Below are 15,280 nucleotides of genomic sequence, written 5' to 3' on the forward strand. Positions count from 1 at the left end.
CTAGGCATCCTACGACAATCGCCCGATATTATTTTCGGCACTTCCGGTATACTATACGATTACTTGTGGAGTGATTATATTTATTTTCTCTAATTGTACCTCTGATACGAATGATTGACAATGAGACCAATAATTCTTACGACTGTGACATTGTATCGTAATATAATTATACTCTGCGATCGTCGCATTAATTACTCTTCGACACGATTGCCTTTCTTCGACATTTACGATGCTCGATTGCAATGATATTTACACCACAAGCGTCCCGACGCTACAAATAAATGCATTCTAGACGAAACGTTCCGATTCCATGCAACTTCCGATTTTGTTAGAGATAACGTAATATTACAGTTGTCATACGACAAGCTTGTCGGACGCAGCAATTGGCTATTGAATAGAGAATTTCTATCAAGATTCTAAGAATTCTCTATCTGATAGTCAATCGATACGTTCAACAAACTTTTATCGTATAAATGTAATATGAGCCATACGCGTGTATCATCGTGACGGTCTTATGTATTTGATTCTCATCTCGGAACGTCGGTATCGGACTAATTGTAAAACTAACGGAATCGGAAATTGGAATATTTAATACTTTCTACTCTCGTTTATAATATATATTGCACGCGAGCATTTGTGATATAGATATAATCACGATCGAGAGTATCATAAGCATCGAAGAAATGCAATCGCGCCAAAGTACCATGATTAATGCTGCGATCGGTATGTAATCATAATTATATTATGATCCGATATTATATGTAATCATAAGAATCACTTGTCTCATCAAAGTGATTTCAAATTAAAGAGAATAAATATTATTTGGAAGTGCGTATTATCAAGAGTGCCGAGAAAAGTATCGGACGAGTGTCGTATTAGACGCATACAATATATCAATAATACAGAGAAACAAATAATTATTCAAATAAATCAACACGATTCAAAAGTTCTAAGCACTAAAGTTCATTAAAGTATTTTATTATAGTAAAGTTGTTTAATAAGTTAAATATTAATGAATTAATTAAGTATTAAAATAAAATTATCGAGAAATTAAGTCACTGAAAATAAATATCACCTGCAAATAAAATTTAATTATAAATTAATTATTATAAATATTTCATTATTATTTATTTGATATTATTGAATAAATATTTAAGTATATTGCTAAATAATCTCTATAGAATATTTTATATATATTATATTACATTGGACAATTAAATTATTATAAAAAATGAGTTGTTATCACTGAGATTTAAAATAAATTACTAAAATAAACGAGCAATCAACAATTTTTACAATATTCAATAAATTAAATATGATACTCACGGTTGCTCCACTGTTGCCTTCCCGAGCCTGCTCCTTCTCTTTGGTTCATTTCCTACTGTTTCTTCAAGGCACTTATTATTCACAAAATAAAATACGGTTTATTACTAATCAGTAAAATACGCCAATCGCGCGAGACTTGTACGACACTCCCGACGTTAATTGCAGGCATTTTATTATAATATTACGTTAAAATAATAAACTAAAAATTATGTTTATTATATGAACATTATTAAAGTTACAATTTGTTTCACGTCATTTGATGCAATGGATAATTGTGCGACACAATGTTAATCGGACACGATGCACATCTTATTACTAGGAGAAAACAAACGTGAAACCATATCAATATCATAAAGCTAAAATCTGCTCGTCAGTGGAAAATCGTACGATCTTTCTTTGTAATTTGCGGCGGTAATTCTTGCTAAAAAATAATATACGCTTTTGTTCACGATTATTATCTTGTATTATGTAATATAATTGTAAGCGAAACACTATGTAAGTTAAAATTAAAGATACATATCTGTTGAATGCCATATCAGGAAATTTGTATATCATATTATCAATTATTCGTTCGACAGATTTTGATTAAGTAAAAGAATATGCGTTTTAATAAATTGCGACGATAAATTACAAACAAGGAATTTTTCTCAATATGATACGTTGATAAATGTTAAAAAATAATAATACACGTTTAAAAATATATGATATATTTACTACCTATTATATAAATGCACGTTATAACTCGACTTAAAAGCTGCTTAGTAGTTACAATGTTTCTTTCAATGATCGTCAATTAATTTGAGAATTAATTAATCGCACAACTGATAATCTATAATCGTTCATAGAGAATGATCACGTTTGATCTCTCTTAGTACTTGTCACGGTCGTGTTTCGAACGATAATACAACGCAAGCGGTCGCCTTCCCGTTCGAGTCTCGACGCGTAAACAACAAAATATGCGTATAAAAACACGTATACTCTACGTCACATGATCCGACACTCGTCTCTTCACGACGTATTGTTACATGCGCAGCTCTTTTTGCCACACAATTGACTAGTCCGTGTATTTATCGGTATGGCGTGACATTCACGGAGAGATCCACTACTAGGAGAGATGTCAAACGTGATCATTCTCTACGAGATTATAGATTTTCAGTTCAACTCTCGTAATGGACGATTATTGAAATAAATGTAAGTATCGTATACGTGCATACAATGATAGATAAGGCTTGATGGGGAAGGAGGACCATCCGTACGCGACAGAGATCAGTGCTGGTCACTGCTTCATAGTAGCGTCAATGCCACGCCATACTGCTTATGTAGATAACGATAAATGAAAAAAAGAGTTTCGTACGTAACAATAATACGTCATAAAAAGACGAATTCTGGATCATACCAAATAGATTGATTCTAAATTGAGTGACGTTAATATTTATTAAACGTATATTTACATATACAAAAATTCATCGTTTATATATTGTTGTAAAAATAAAACGTGTATCTATTTTCTTTATTTGATCGAAATCTATTGGACGAATAATCAGTAATGTAATATACAAATTTTCTAATACGGCGTTCTGCATAAATACATGTATACATGTCTTTAATTTTAATTTACGTATAGTGTTGTGTGTTAAGAATTATATATAATATAAAATATAATATATAATATATAATAATTTTTTTATATTACATATAATATAAAATAATAATCGTTTTGAACGAGAACATATATTATTTTTTAGTAGAGTTTCCGCGACGAATTCCGAAGAAATTTAATTCCATGATTTTTGACTGACGAGATTTTATGATATTGATTACGTTTGTTCTTTCTTGGTAATAAGATTAGTGCCATGTACCATTATGTCGCGCAATTATCGTATTCTGTTAATTAGTATACGCGTGATTGTAAAACTGTGTTTTTGTGAGTGTTATGAAGAAGCAATAAAGAATAAACAGGAAAGATAAGATCCGGGGAGACGTCGGGCAAATATAATTAGATAGAGTCGTCGTATATATCGGGTCTAATATGTCTAAATTTATATTTAATTTTTTATATTTATGATGTTTATTGTAAAATTTTTTATTTATAAAATTAATTGCTCGTTTGTTTCGGCGATAACGATCTATTTCACATCATTGCACATGCAATATTTTAAATTTTATTTAGAAATATTAAAATATTTATTACAAAATATTAAAATATTTTGTAATAAAATATTTATAATATTTTTATATATAACTGCATATGGAATAATTTAATATCATAACAAAAATTTATAATTACTTAGATTATTTTTATAATAAAAGTAAATTATTATTTATTATTAAATATACACGCACATAATTTTTTGTGAGAATTATACAAGTTTTTTTAATTAAATATTTATATTTTAAAAGTAAAAAATTTAAATACGCTTAATAATTATCTTTTAAAAGTAGTAATTATTTGAGACATTATTTTATATATAAAATTTGAATATTCTTTTTCTGATCAACGTGCTGTCTATTATAAATCTGTCGTTGCACATCGTATTGGTGAGTTCTAAATTAAATTTTATTTTAATCTTAAGATAAAATAAATATACGTATATACTTATATAACAAATACTCTATACTTGAAAGGTATATAATCACAAATTTAATACGTAACAGAATTTACACAAATACAATTCTTATAACTATACCTACTTGTGAAATTGTAAAAATGCTAGATATTTTATCTTAAAGTAAAAATGACCTAAGTACATATTTTATAAACCAAGAGTTAAACGTAATTTTCAAAAAATTTAAAGAATAGTTAGATGTCAATATTTTTCGTAAAAAATATTTAATTTTTTGGAAAAAATAAAAAAAACACGTTAAATATTTGAAAATATACTCTCGCGTGCATATATTTACATGTATGCACTATCAAAAGTTCTTGAGTATATGGCGGTGATTTTAGCTCAAAAAACACAAAAATACTATGATAATTTTTAAGATTATTTACAATAAAAAAAAATAATTTGCCAAGAATCAAGGTTTAGAAAAACTCCCAATTCAACTCAAAATTTTCTCATTTATAGATGTGTATATGCGATTAAAAAATTCAAGTTTTAATTTAATTTCAAAGTATATAATATATATTATACATACATATATATATAAGCCTTATAATCTAATTATGTATGTCTATTTTTCTAGACCTGCTTAATATACATATATATATACCTACTTAGACAAACAAATTGTAATGTATATTCGAAAAAAATAAAACTTGTCGACGTAGGTTGATGAAAAAGGACATTTCGTGATTGCCGAGTGACGAAAATTTCGAACGGATAGATTCGTCGCGACGATCCGGCTTTGTCTACCTTGTGCGCCTCTCTACGTCCCGTCTGTTATATTCGAGGACATTTAAATTCACTATCTCCTATCTCGGTTTACCCTACACTCGTTAAAAGGCGAACCTTTGTTCGATAAAAAGACTCTGTCGGTATATCCGCAGAACGGAGTAAAAATCCCACCGAACTCGACATGTTACGTGGCGTGCGAAGGACAGGTGCGCGGGGGTCCGTTGGGGTGGTTTAATAGCATCGACTTATCTTTCGATAAGCCCGTACCAGAGACCCGCCATATGGCCGATTCGGAATCGCTCGTGAACGATTTCTTTCCACGTCTCCAGATTACGTCGGATAAGTTAATGACACATAAAAGTATTGTCATGGTTGCCATATCACGCTCCAAATCCGTACACACTCACTTCGATATCTTGCATACATCTTTGCCATTAGGCAAAATAATGCCTCTTACAAAATGGCGCCTCGGAAAATTGAATATTGTATGAGACAACTTGCCGCGAGTACTTATTGTTGGTCTGCTCTAATAAGAGGTCTCGCGAAATTTTTTGAGAAGTTTCTCTCTAATAATACTCTACCGTGAATTTATTTCATCGACGGTCCGAGGCCTTTGTAAATTTGAAAAGTAGGTAGACTTTGATTCAAAGACCAAAAGCTTCTTCGGTTCGTTATACAAAATTTCCGCCGTGTTCCAATCTCATTAGCGCCGGCTTAAAGTTAAGCGCCCCAACTCTTTTGCACCGGACCGCACGTACTCTTTGACCATCGCGGTGTGTTTCAACAGAAATCTAACCTTCTTGACAAATTAAAGACAGACGTACATATTTTTCAACAGAGAAGAGGCATATCAAATAATCATTCTGTAAAAAGAGCGTGCTCTACAGTTTGTTTCGACTGAAACGTGTCCGAATTTCTTTCTATACTGCTCGACTATTTGTTACTTCTGCTTTAAATTTATGCTCTGTAATTGTGTTTATCTGTAATTTTAAAGAATATGATTTATTAATTATTTTTTTTCTTTGATGATAATAATATGTTATATTACGATTTTACATTCGATTGATACACAATCAATAATTTAGATTCTATAAATTTATTGCAGCTTATGATAGGCAAATAATTCGTACTTCACAATTTAATTTTCATAAATCTGCGCCTGTTGAGATATCGATAAGAGCAAAAAAGATCTATACATGTAGAAGCGTTCACTAGTAAAGACATCATTCTGCAAATATTTGTTCGCTGTCTCTTATCGTACTCTAGCTTAATTACCATATGGCGCATAGTCATATTTCATGCGCAGTCATTTTTTGTCTTATATTCGTATAGTATATAAATGCATAATTTTGTAAATATTTTTTTCGCTTTCTATGATACAATTCACATTTTTATTAATCAAAGAAAGATTCCAGCATAATTTCGCAACAAATAATTGATCGAAAGCGCATTAAAATATTTTCGATATTCATTTATTTTCCGAGATTCAAACGAGTTGTAATTATATGGAATTTTTTTGCATACCGAATCCAGTTACGCGACATACTTGGCTCTCGAAAAGAGAAAGCGTACTGATGAGTATCGAAGTAGTGTCAAGGCCGTGCCGCAAGGACGGGCCAATAGAAGCCGCGGGAAATTCCAGCGTCGAAAGCCGTGGTACTCCAGAAAGTAAAAAAAAAAAAAAAAAAAAAAAAAAAAAGAGAGAGAGAAAAGAAAGAGCGAAGAAGGATATACGAAGAGAACACCGGAGGCAAACGGCGAGCCGAGGCGAAGTCCTTGACTCGACTCGAGTATCTCTTCGTGGTTCCTTTTAAGTTCTCATCCGCGAGGCATGTCGCGTGGGTTCTTCAACTCGCTTTTAAGCTCGTTTCCGCAGCGGATTGCGTCGGATGTTAAAAGATCACGACAAGCGGAATATAAAAGCGACGGACGAGAGGGCGTTGGTCGAAGATACAAGCGGTACAAGGAGAAAGAGAAAGAGAGAGGGAGAGAGAGATGGAGAATAGGTTCTCGGTCCTATTCTCGTGCAAGATCTACTCGCCAGTCACAAGGAGCGACGTAATGCCGGCAGCACGCCACAATATGAAAACATTATCGGCCTTAAGCCGGAAGGCACACAGCAATGTGCTGAGCTTAGCTACAGCCCCGGCACTTGCAACGCGATCTCTCGTTCCCGCGCGGTGCATTGCCACGTCAGGACGTCAGGATTTCAGGTGGGTACTTGTGTCCGCCGGATTCACATGGCCCAAAAGCGATCCCGGGCACGGAGAAAGGGACACGCCGGAGCCGATTTGCGAAAGGAACGAGGGTAGGAGATAGGCCGCAGGGTTTCCAGCTTGCACTCCGTTCCAAATCCATGACGGATTGACGTCGGGAAAAGAGCGTTAATGAAACTGTCGCCAGATTATTCTCCGATGAGGGGCCTCTCTGACGGTGCTTCGAGAACGAGATCGAGGACTCGTCTCGCCTTATTCGACGTTCGAGTACGCGCATACTTCCGGTCCGAAATGAATTTAATCGAAGGATAATCCCGCGGATTCGATAATGTCGAGCGAAGCGGCGACGTAATCGACAATTATCATTGATCTTGATATTTTCCAACCCGTAGATAAAAAGAGTATTTTTAAATGTACTCATTATCAATGACCGCGGGGAGGGGCGCGTGTGTAGTGATTTTCCGTTATCGGGCTGATCCAACCTAGTGGGAGTAAAGTGTGACGATGACGAGGACAGGCGGGCGTCGAAGAGAACGCGAGGCGTCGGTGCGACCTAACCGACGCGTACGACGATACAAATGCCAAGCTACTTAGAGATGAGGGAAATGGGACTAGCCATTTGGGGCAAACTACCCCTAGGTTGGCTCACGCGACCGATCTTATCGCCGGCTCAGCCTGGGTCTCGGCTCGGACGTACACGTACATGTGACAGGCCACCACATGCACGAGCTGGAGGCCACTCCGGTTATCTTGTCGCGGAATTGATTTCTTGCATTCGTTATTTCCTTGGAACTCGACCGGCTTGGTAATTTTTTTTTTTTTTTTTTTTGCTTTGCTGACGAATCGTGACGATTAAGCGCGCGTTGAAATATTCACGAAGATACTATCTGCAGGTACACGCGTTGAGAAAAATGTATTTGAAATCAAGACGACTGTTACCGCATGCGCATGAGATTCACCGAGTCGCGTTATCATTTTATAGTTAAATTTATTTCTTTAATCTTTAAATCAAATTTATTGCTAAATCAATAATAAGCATGACATTAAAGAAAGTAAATAAATAATGTATTTCACCTGCTCAACCCTGTCCTTTTTCCTCTTCTTGCAAAAAAAAAAATATTTTTTTATTTATCGTGATTACACTACAGAACCAATTTTTACGCGATAATAGCTGTGAAAAAAAATGAAAAAAATAAAATAACGATAAGTTGTGTGTAGTACAGTGTTACATTTTGAAATTTTATTGACCGAATACCAATGACACGAGAAATATATTGTATTGTGTTGACCTAGTTTATCGAGATATATATTGATACGTGCCTATCTGAATGTTAGCGTTTGGTGCTGAAATTGGTCTAGAATCACGATCGCCGTTTAACTTCCATCATTGCAGACTACGATACAACTTCTCAAACACTGCTTATTATTATATTATTTGCCGGTATCCATCCTGATCAAACGATACCGCCGGAAGGGTCGAGACTCCTTTGCAACTTGGACGTAACGCTTACACAATCATACCGAGGCATTTCGCTGAGATCCTTTGGATTATACGGGGTCGGTCTTGCGAGTAACTCAAGTCGAACTTAACAGTCGGTTAAGTCCGCGGATAGTTCAGACCGTTTGGCTAGTCCGGTTGGTACGAAGGGCATGAAGTCCAAACTGTAAGCCACTACGTAACCCCTGGCGACCATGGGGTTCGGCCGAGGTCATGGAGACGTGCCAGTCTTATCTCGATTTGCATAAATTCATAGCTTGCGGCTTAGGCCCTAGGAGCTAAGGACACCAGGCATACCTTATTCCGCGTAATCAAACTTTCCAGTTCCTTAATCGTCTTGTTCACAATCGGTGCGTGACCGTATTTCAAATTTTATTCGTTTAAAGTTATATTATTTATATCGAAATAAATTTATCCTTCATTCATATATAATAGAGTTTTTTCTAATTTCTTCGATATATGTATGTCGGTATAATTAATATTTCTCGTGCAGTTTTCCGGTTACAAGTATGCGAGAATATTGCTGGAAAAATATATTAAAATATCGCGATACATCTCCATACACTTGTTACGTACGATTGATTCACTGACGAGTGTTAGCTATCATCCGCTTTTAGTAACGCGAAAGCTTTGCTTTAGGGCAATTATAGCTCGCGGAGGCAGTTGGTTGCTTCGCGTAAAGGGCATTTGGCATTTTTGACGTGCGTTCGTCGGCGCGATGAAAACCTTCAGGGCGCGCGAGGCGGACGCTTTATGGAGTGAATAAAATATTCACTCGACAGACACAGACAGTAAAGTAAGGCATATAATAATTTTCTGACACGCCACCTTGTGTGTGCTGTCTCCGACGCACACACGACGGTCGTACGTGACCGCTATCGCCGAATCAGATCAGAAAATGGCACAAACTCCGATAAATAAGATAAATAATGTAATGCGCCTTTTCCGTACAACCCGGCGACCCCTTCCCACGAAAAACTTTGAAAGTCGCGTGCACGTCCATCAGCGGTGCGAGCTGTAATGTCGTGTTTAGCGCAGACTACGATTGGCCTCGTTCAAGGAGATTCGCCGGGAGTGACCATTACGCTGCTTGTGCTACGCGGAGTAAAAGTCGTTATTTGACTATCTCCGATCGCGTGCCTGTGCGCCAAGCGTTACTCTATCAATTTCTTTCGTGCCATTAACCCCATTGATGTGCATTTGCACTTTGATGCGCGTATATGTATATTTGCTTTACGAAGCCGATGGTTAATTTTCAATAGTAAATAGTAGAAAAACGATCCTTGCTAATTAATATGCGATAATAATTTTAATTATCAATAGTACACGTCTACGAACAATTTGCATCTTTTATTTGGGCCCCCTTTGCATAAGCCTCGCGAGGAATATTTCCGGATTTCACGAGGCTTTGATATTTTTAATGAACGCGCGAGACTAAATTCCATGGGGATCTCGACGAACCGAGGATACGCGATAATCATTAGACATAGATTCGCAGGGGTGACTGTCCGGTTCCCTCGTTTCAACCCCGTCTCCGTGCCTCCGCACTTATCCACCGAAATTCAGGGTGCTTCCATCCGTTCGCCCCTCCTGCCCATTCCGCCAGGATGCAGTTCCGTTCGCAAACTCGGACTGCAGCCATGGGGGATGCACGGGGTGGTGAAGCGGTGCAGTCGGTTGCCATGGCGACCTATCGTCACTGGACACCCTTCACCCCTCATTTCACCTACGTTCTATCCCCATGCACGGTGATCCGGCGGCCGGACAACATCGTCCCATACCAAGCCAAAAACACTGGTCTCTTATTACGCAGCTAAGCCCGCGAATTGTCTTCTCTGCGTCGAGTTTCAACCATCGATTCTCTCTCCCCGTCCGATCGTTCGTGTAACCTACGGATTCTTCTATCGTATGCCGCACGAACAAGATGTTACGCTTCGACAATACAATGGCGAATTACGCGCGTCTGAATTTTTGGCAAGTCCGTTGCCCGTTATTCTCATATCGTACCGATATGCCGCGGGATCATTAGCAGCCGTGTTCACCATTCAATTCAGGCTAGTTCACTGTAAAAATAATTACATTTGGTCGCTACGGGAAATGTAATACAATTGCCTCGCGCAAGGATACCGAAATGTACTCTAATTACACTGGGTGGTAATGAAAAATAGATATACAGTGCGCCGCGCGCGATGCACATGTCTCGCGTGCGTAGGAACCAAGGTTGTTTAATAATTAATAATCATAATATATATACATATATATATAATGAGACAGAGAAAATATATTCACTCCCTCTCTCTCTCTCTCTCTCTCTCTCTCTCTCTCTCTCTCTCTCTCTCTTTCTCTCTCTTTCTCTTTATAAATAAATAAATAAATAAATATATATACATATATATATATATATATATATATATATATATATATATATAAGTACGTATTTCCTTAATTCCTGAAACTAACATGACGGAGAATAAAATGAAAGTGGATCCATTTTTTTACTTGGCTCTCTCATAAGTAAATGTGTCTGACGTTACTTTTATAGCGTCACATGATGTCTTAATACATTCGGCGACTATTCAGATGACAGTCACACCCTCTCTTAGTCACGCGACAGACGACTTTGCGAGGGCGGGAATAATTAGCAGGATGGAAAGTTAATAATGCCAATGTTTTGACGGTCGAAATATGTAGAAAAATTTAAAAGTTCCCATTGGTTTTAACTCGGTAATCGACAATTGGCGGATACACTTCGAATTAATATATATAGATCAAAAGCGTATTCTGTTACGACAGATTATTTAATATAGCTGTTTTATCACAGTCTGTATTACTCGAAATCGATAATTATAAAATATGAAAAATGTACACGATGTGATCTTTTGAAAAAAAAAAAAAAAAAAATCGAGCGGTTTTGATTATCTCTAGACTTTTACATGCTACACACCGTCCACGCCGATTCAGCACTGGCAGCCGATGTTATCTGTCGTGATAATTAATAGCCGACGCATACATAAAGCGACAGTGAATCCGCACATAGTGTTTATAGATAGTAAAGCGACGCGGTATGAGCGAGTACGCAACGCGATCAATGGAACCGATCGATCGATCTACAATAAACGCTATACACACCGGTAGTGCTGATAGTCTGTTACGTATTCGGACAATCAGGGACAGGGGGGTGCACGACCCCTTCGTGTCCTGCTGGCACAGTGACCCTGTTAGCTATACGCTAGCCGGCACATTCTCGTACAAACACAAACCCACACGTACGCGGCCGCACGTTCGCGCGTGCCGGCTATGTACACCGATGCGCGCGTATTGGTCGCCATCGATACCGATCAAATACCGAAGATTCTGAGGCAGCCCGAACGCACGTGCCCCTCGCACCGAGACGCCTGTTGCACGTGATGTCGCCCTACGAAATATTCGCGGACTTTGCGCCTTCGACGCTCCGCGCGAGCGCCGGTCATCGACGGAATCCTGATATTGCGTTGACAGACGTGTTTCATACGATGCGATGCTAGTAATCTGATTAATCTAATATAAAGATCACAATGTATATTTTGAGATAGCACTTTGTACTTTTTTTTACTCACATCTTACTATACATCTTATTACATATTTTTTACTTATCGCACTTACATCTATTTACTTGCAAAGTTAAAGATTTTTATCGTACTTTATATCAAAATATATACATACATATATAACAATCTGTTTTTCTTAGGCTAGAAATAAAAATATTGTTAATTGTTACTATAAATAAAAATCACGTACTTTCTTCTAATTAAGGATTCCTAGAGGAAAGAAGAATCTTTCTTTAATGAATAATAATTGAATATGTCGAACATATTTGTTATAATTGATAAATTTTCTATTGATTTTTAAATATCAAATACACACATTAATAATTTACGCGCTTTAAATTCAGAAATAAATTGACAAGTTTAATAAATCATATCTGCGGAATTACAATCAAATTTTATAAAACATTGAAGATTTCAATTAAAGGCGCATAAATAAAGTCTTTCGGAGAGATGATAAATGTCTTCTGTCAGGGCAGCAATGTGATGCTCGATGAAACGCATACTACTCGAATAATCACCTGCGAATTATACTGCGGCATCGTTATCGCTCACAGACGAGATAATCGCACGATCGTAATTATCGACGATGCGATCGACCAGCCGATCGACGGAACTAAATTTATTGTCATATCGTATTTAACCGGCGGCGTGAACTGTCCGAGTCGTCGCGTATGTGCATGTGTGATGCCTGCATATGTGTATAAATGCATCTGTACATATATATATATATATATATATATATATATATATATATATATATATATGCATATATATATATATACATGTGTGTGTGTGCATGCGTGCGTATGCGTTGCACCCCGTACAGATCCCGTGTTTATTTCCACAATCAGGCGAATCATAATGCTATTATCAGAGGGTGCAACACGGGGGTGGACCATCGTGTCCCTGTACCATGGTAGCACGACCCACTGATACGGTGACCCTATTGAGTGTAAACGCAGTCGTGTGTAGGATGAGTCACGGTTAGGCTCCCAGTATATGATCATGTTTATCATGACAATTTGCGCGCCGCGAATTCGGCAAAGTGCTCTTTTGATTATCCGTAAACGCGAAGACGCGCCCGTTCTACAAGATAAGATGCACCTGCATATCTCAAAAAGTCACAAAATGCTCGAATGTGAAGTTAAAATTGCAGTTGAAGGGCGAGTAAAATATTCATCAAATTTTTATAATCCTCCTTTTTCCCCTTCCCTTATACGGCTGTATATTTAAAGAATTTCTTTTAATCGTGAAATATATCTCAAATTTTTATAAAGTTAATGCTTGGATATATTATTTTTTTTATTTGTAGAACTAATTTGGTTTAAAAATTGTTACGCCAATTAAATTCATTACTCAGAGAATAGCGTTTGAAATATGAAGAATCTGTTTAACAGTCCTGAGGGGATAAACACATGCGTTGATTATTAACGATGTAACGTTCAAAAATATGTCATGAGGTATTTTCATTCTAAATTTTATCATTAATGAAATCAAAGATAATGATCGATACGATCCTCATCGAGTCCGCATAATTGGCCGGATTTTATACAATGGAAATGACGGTGGATATGCGGTTGATTTATTGTGGCGCTGTACCGTTGTTGCCGGTAATTTTATCTCCATCAAACGTTTTTCCAGGAAATCGAAACCAAATGGGAGTATTAATATCTCATTGTACGTTCGCGTGTCGCCGACACTTTTCCCGCTCACGCTGGGCTTTTCCATCGATTTATATCCCCTCCCACCATTTTTCTCGCCGATTAAAGTGAGTACTCGCGAAACCGCGCGCATCGAATCACAGTGGCAACGTTTGAAATTGACAAAATGTTCATGATCACAAAAACAATTATACGCGGTTCGTGATTTTATTATTGACTCGCCACGGTGTCGATAATCAAACAAATACTTGTAATTAACAGCGAAAAATTAGCGTGAAGTGATCCACTGTGCCAACTCGACAGAGAGCAATTTACAAGACGGCTTAATTAAAAAGCACTCTATCAATGGCATTCGTTTGTATTTTTGATTTCCAAGTAATAAACGATATGCATTAGCGTAATCTAAATTAATCCTCCCGTGTTGTAATTATTTTCAATTCTGCATCAATTGATGAAGCATGATGCGATATAGTCTTTTAGTAATAATATATTTATAATTTTAATTCTATGCTATTTTATTACTATTATATTATATTATATAGGCATATTTTGAAGAGTTTAATATTTTAATAGCTTGGAATATTTACAAAAATTTAAAATTTATGACTTATATAGTCAAGGTAAAGTTTTAAAGATTAAAAGTTGTAATTAAAAGCTTTTAGAGATAATCATTACAAAATCTTAATCGCACATAGCGATAACTCTTGTCCGACCACTAGGCTTATTATTCCTCGAATGTTCCTTAGGCCATGAATACGACGAATCTCGAAGGTTATAGCGAATAAAGATAGTCCCTTGACGATAACGTTGTACTAAGATACTGTTGTTTCAAAGCAAGTAGCATATCTTGATTGGAATCTCTGTCCCTTACGGTTACCAAGTAGTAAGTAGCATACTAGATGTGGATTCGCATGTAAAATTCGATTACTTGCATCTAAAGCTAAAATTGGTATATACGATAAAACGTTTCAACATTAGTGCAAATATATATATGTTTGTATGTGTGTATGTATTATATAATTCTACGTCTATCTATCTGGTCGCGAATCGACAAGTCTATAAACCAGCCCTTTTTCCTTCATTGTAAAAACTACGCAATTGCGCAAAAGAGACTCGCTCGCCAAACGGTTATATCTGCTTTGTGCCATAAAGTCATTTATTTCGGCCGGTAATGAGAACATAAAAGACACCTGGAGAACATGTAACGCGTACACCGTTATTTCACATTTTTTACGAAGCGGATAGCCTTCGAAATGATGGGACTTTATGTCGAAAGGGTAAAGATCTCTGTGATGCGAATTAAAAAGACTTGCGCAAATTACGTGAAAATAGGAAATTTCGATGAAAAGCTAAACGAAAATGGAGCAAAAAATAATCATTTTTCCGGCTATATACATATGTATAAACAAAATTTAGTCTTACCCTTTGAAAATTTATTCGAGTACTAGAATAAGTATTTTTGATGATTTATTGAAACAGCAAATCGAGCTACTACTCTACTACGCAAGCCAAACTTAACGTTATACGAGTAATTAAACAGAATGTGCAACAGGCCGTGCGCGATTTATAATTTCCAATAAAAGCCTGATGCTTTAGTTAAATTTTCTGTGGCCGCTGATCTCGTTGTATAAAACAGAAAAACTAAATATCACTT

The 15,280-nt window shown here is 36.5% G+C and overlaps 1 long non-coding RNA gene across 3 annotated transcripts in view; it reads right to left on the reverse strand.

The window, feature by feature from the left end:
• The window catches only part of LOC140665400 (uncharacterized), a 197,864-nt gene extending 195,835 nt beyond the window's left edge, over window positions 1–2,029 (reverse strand). For 2 of the 3 annotated variants that reach the window (XR_012046601.1, XR_012046600.1), the window contains exon 1: window positions 1,327–2,029. This is a non-coding gene — a long non-coding RNA (uncharacterized lncRNA). The remainder of the gene's footprint in view (window positions 1–1,326) is intronic. The other variant, XR_012046599.1, reaches the window with a different exon arrangement.
• Between the last annotated feature and the right edge of the window lie 13,251 nt (window positions 2,030–15,280).

This window comes from Anoplolepis gracilipes, chromosome 4 (assembly GCF_047496725.1).
Source record: "Anoplolepis gracilipes chromosome 4, ASM4749672v1, whole genome shotgun sequence".
Classification (NCBI taxonomy): domain Eukaryota; kingdom Metazoa; phylum Arthropoda; class Insecta; order Hymenoptera; family Formicidae; genus Anoplolepis; species Anoplolepis gracilipes.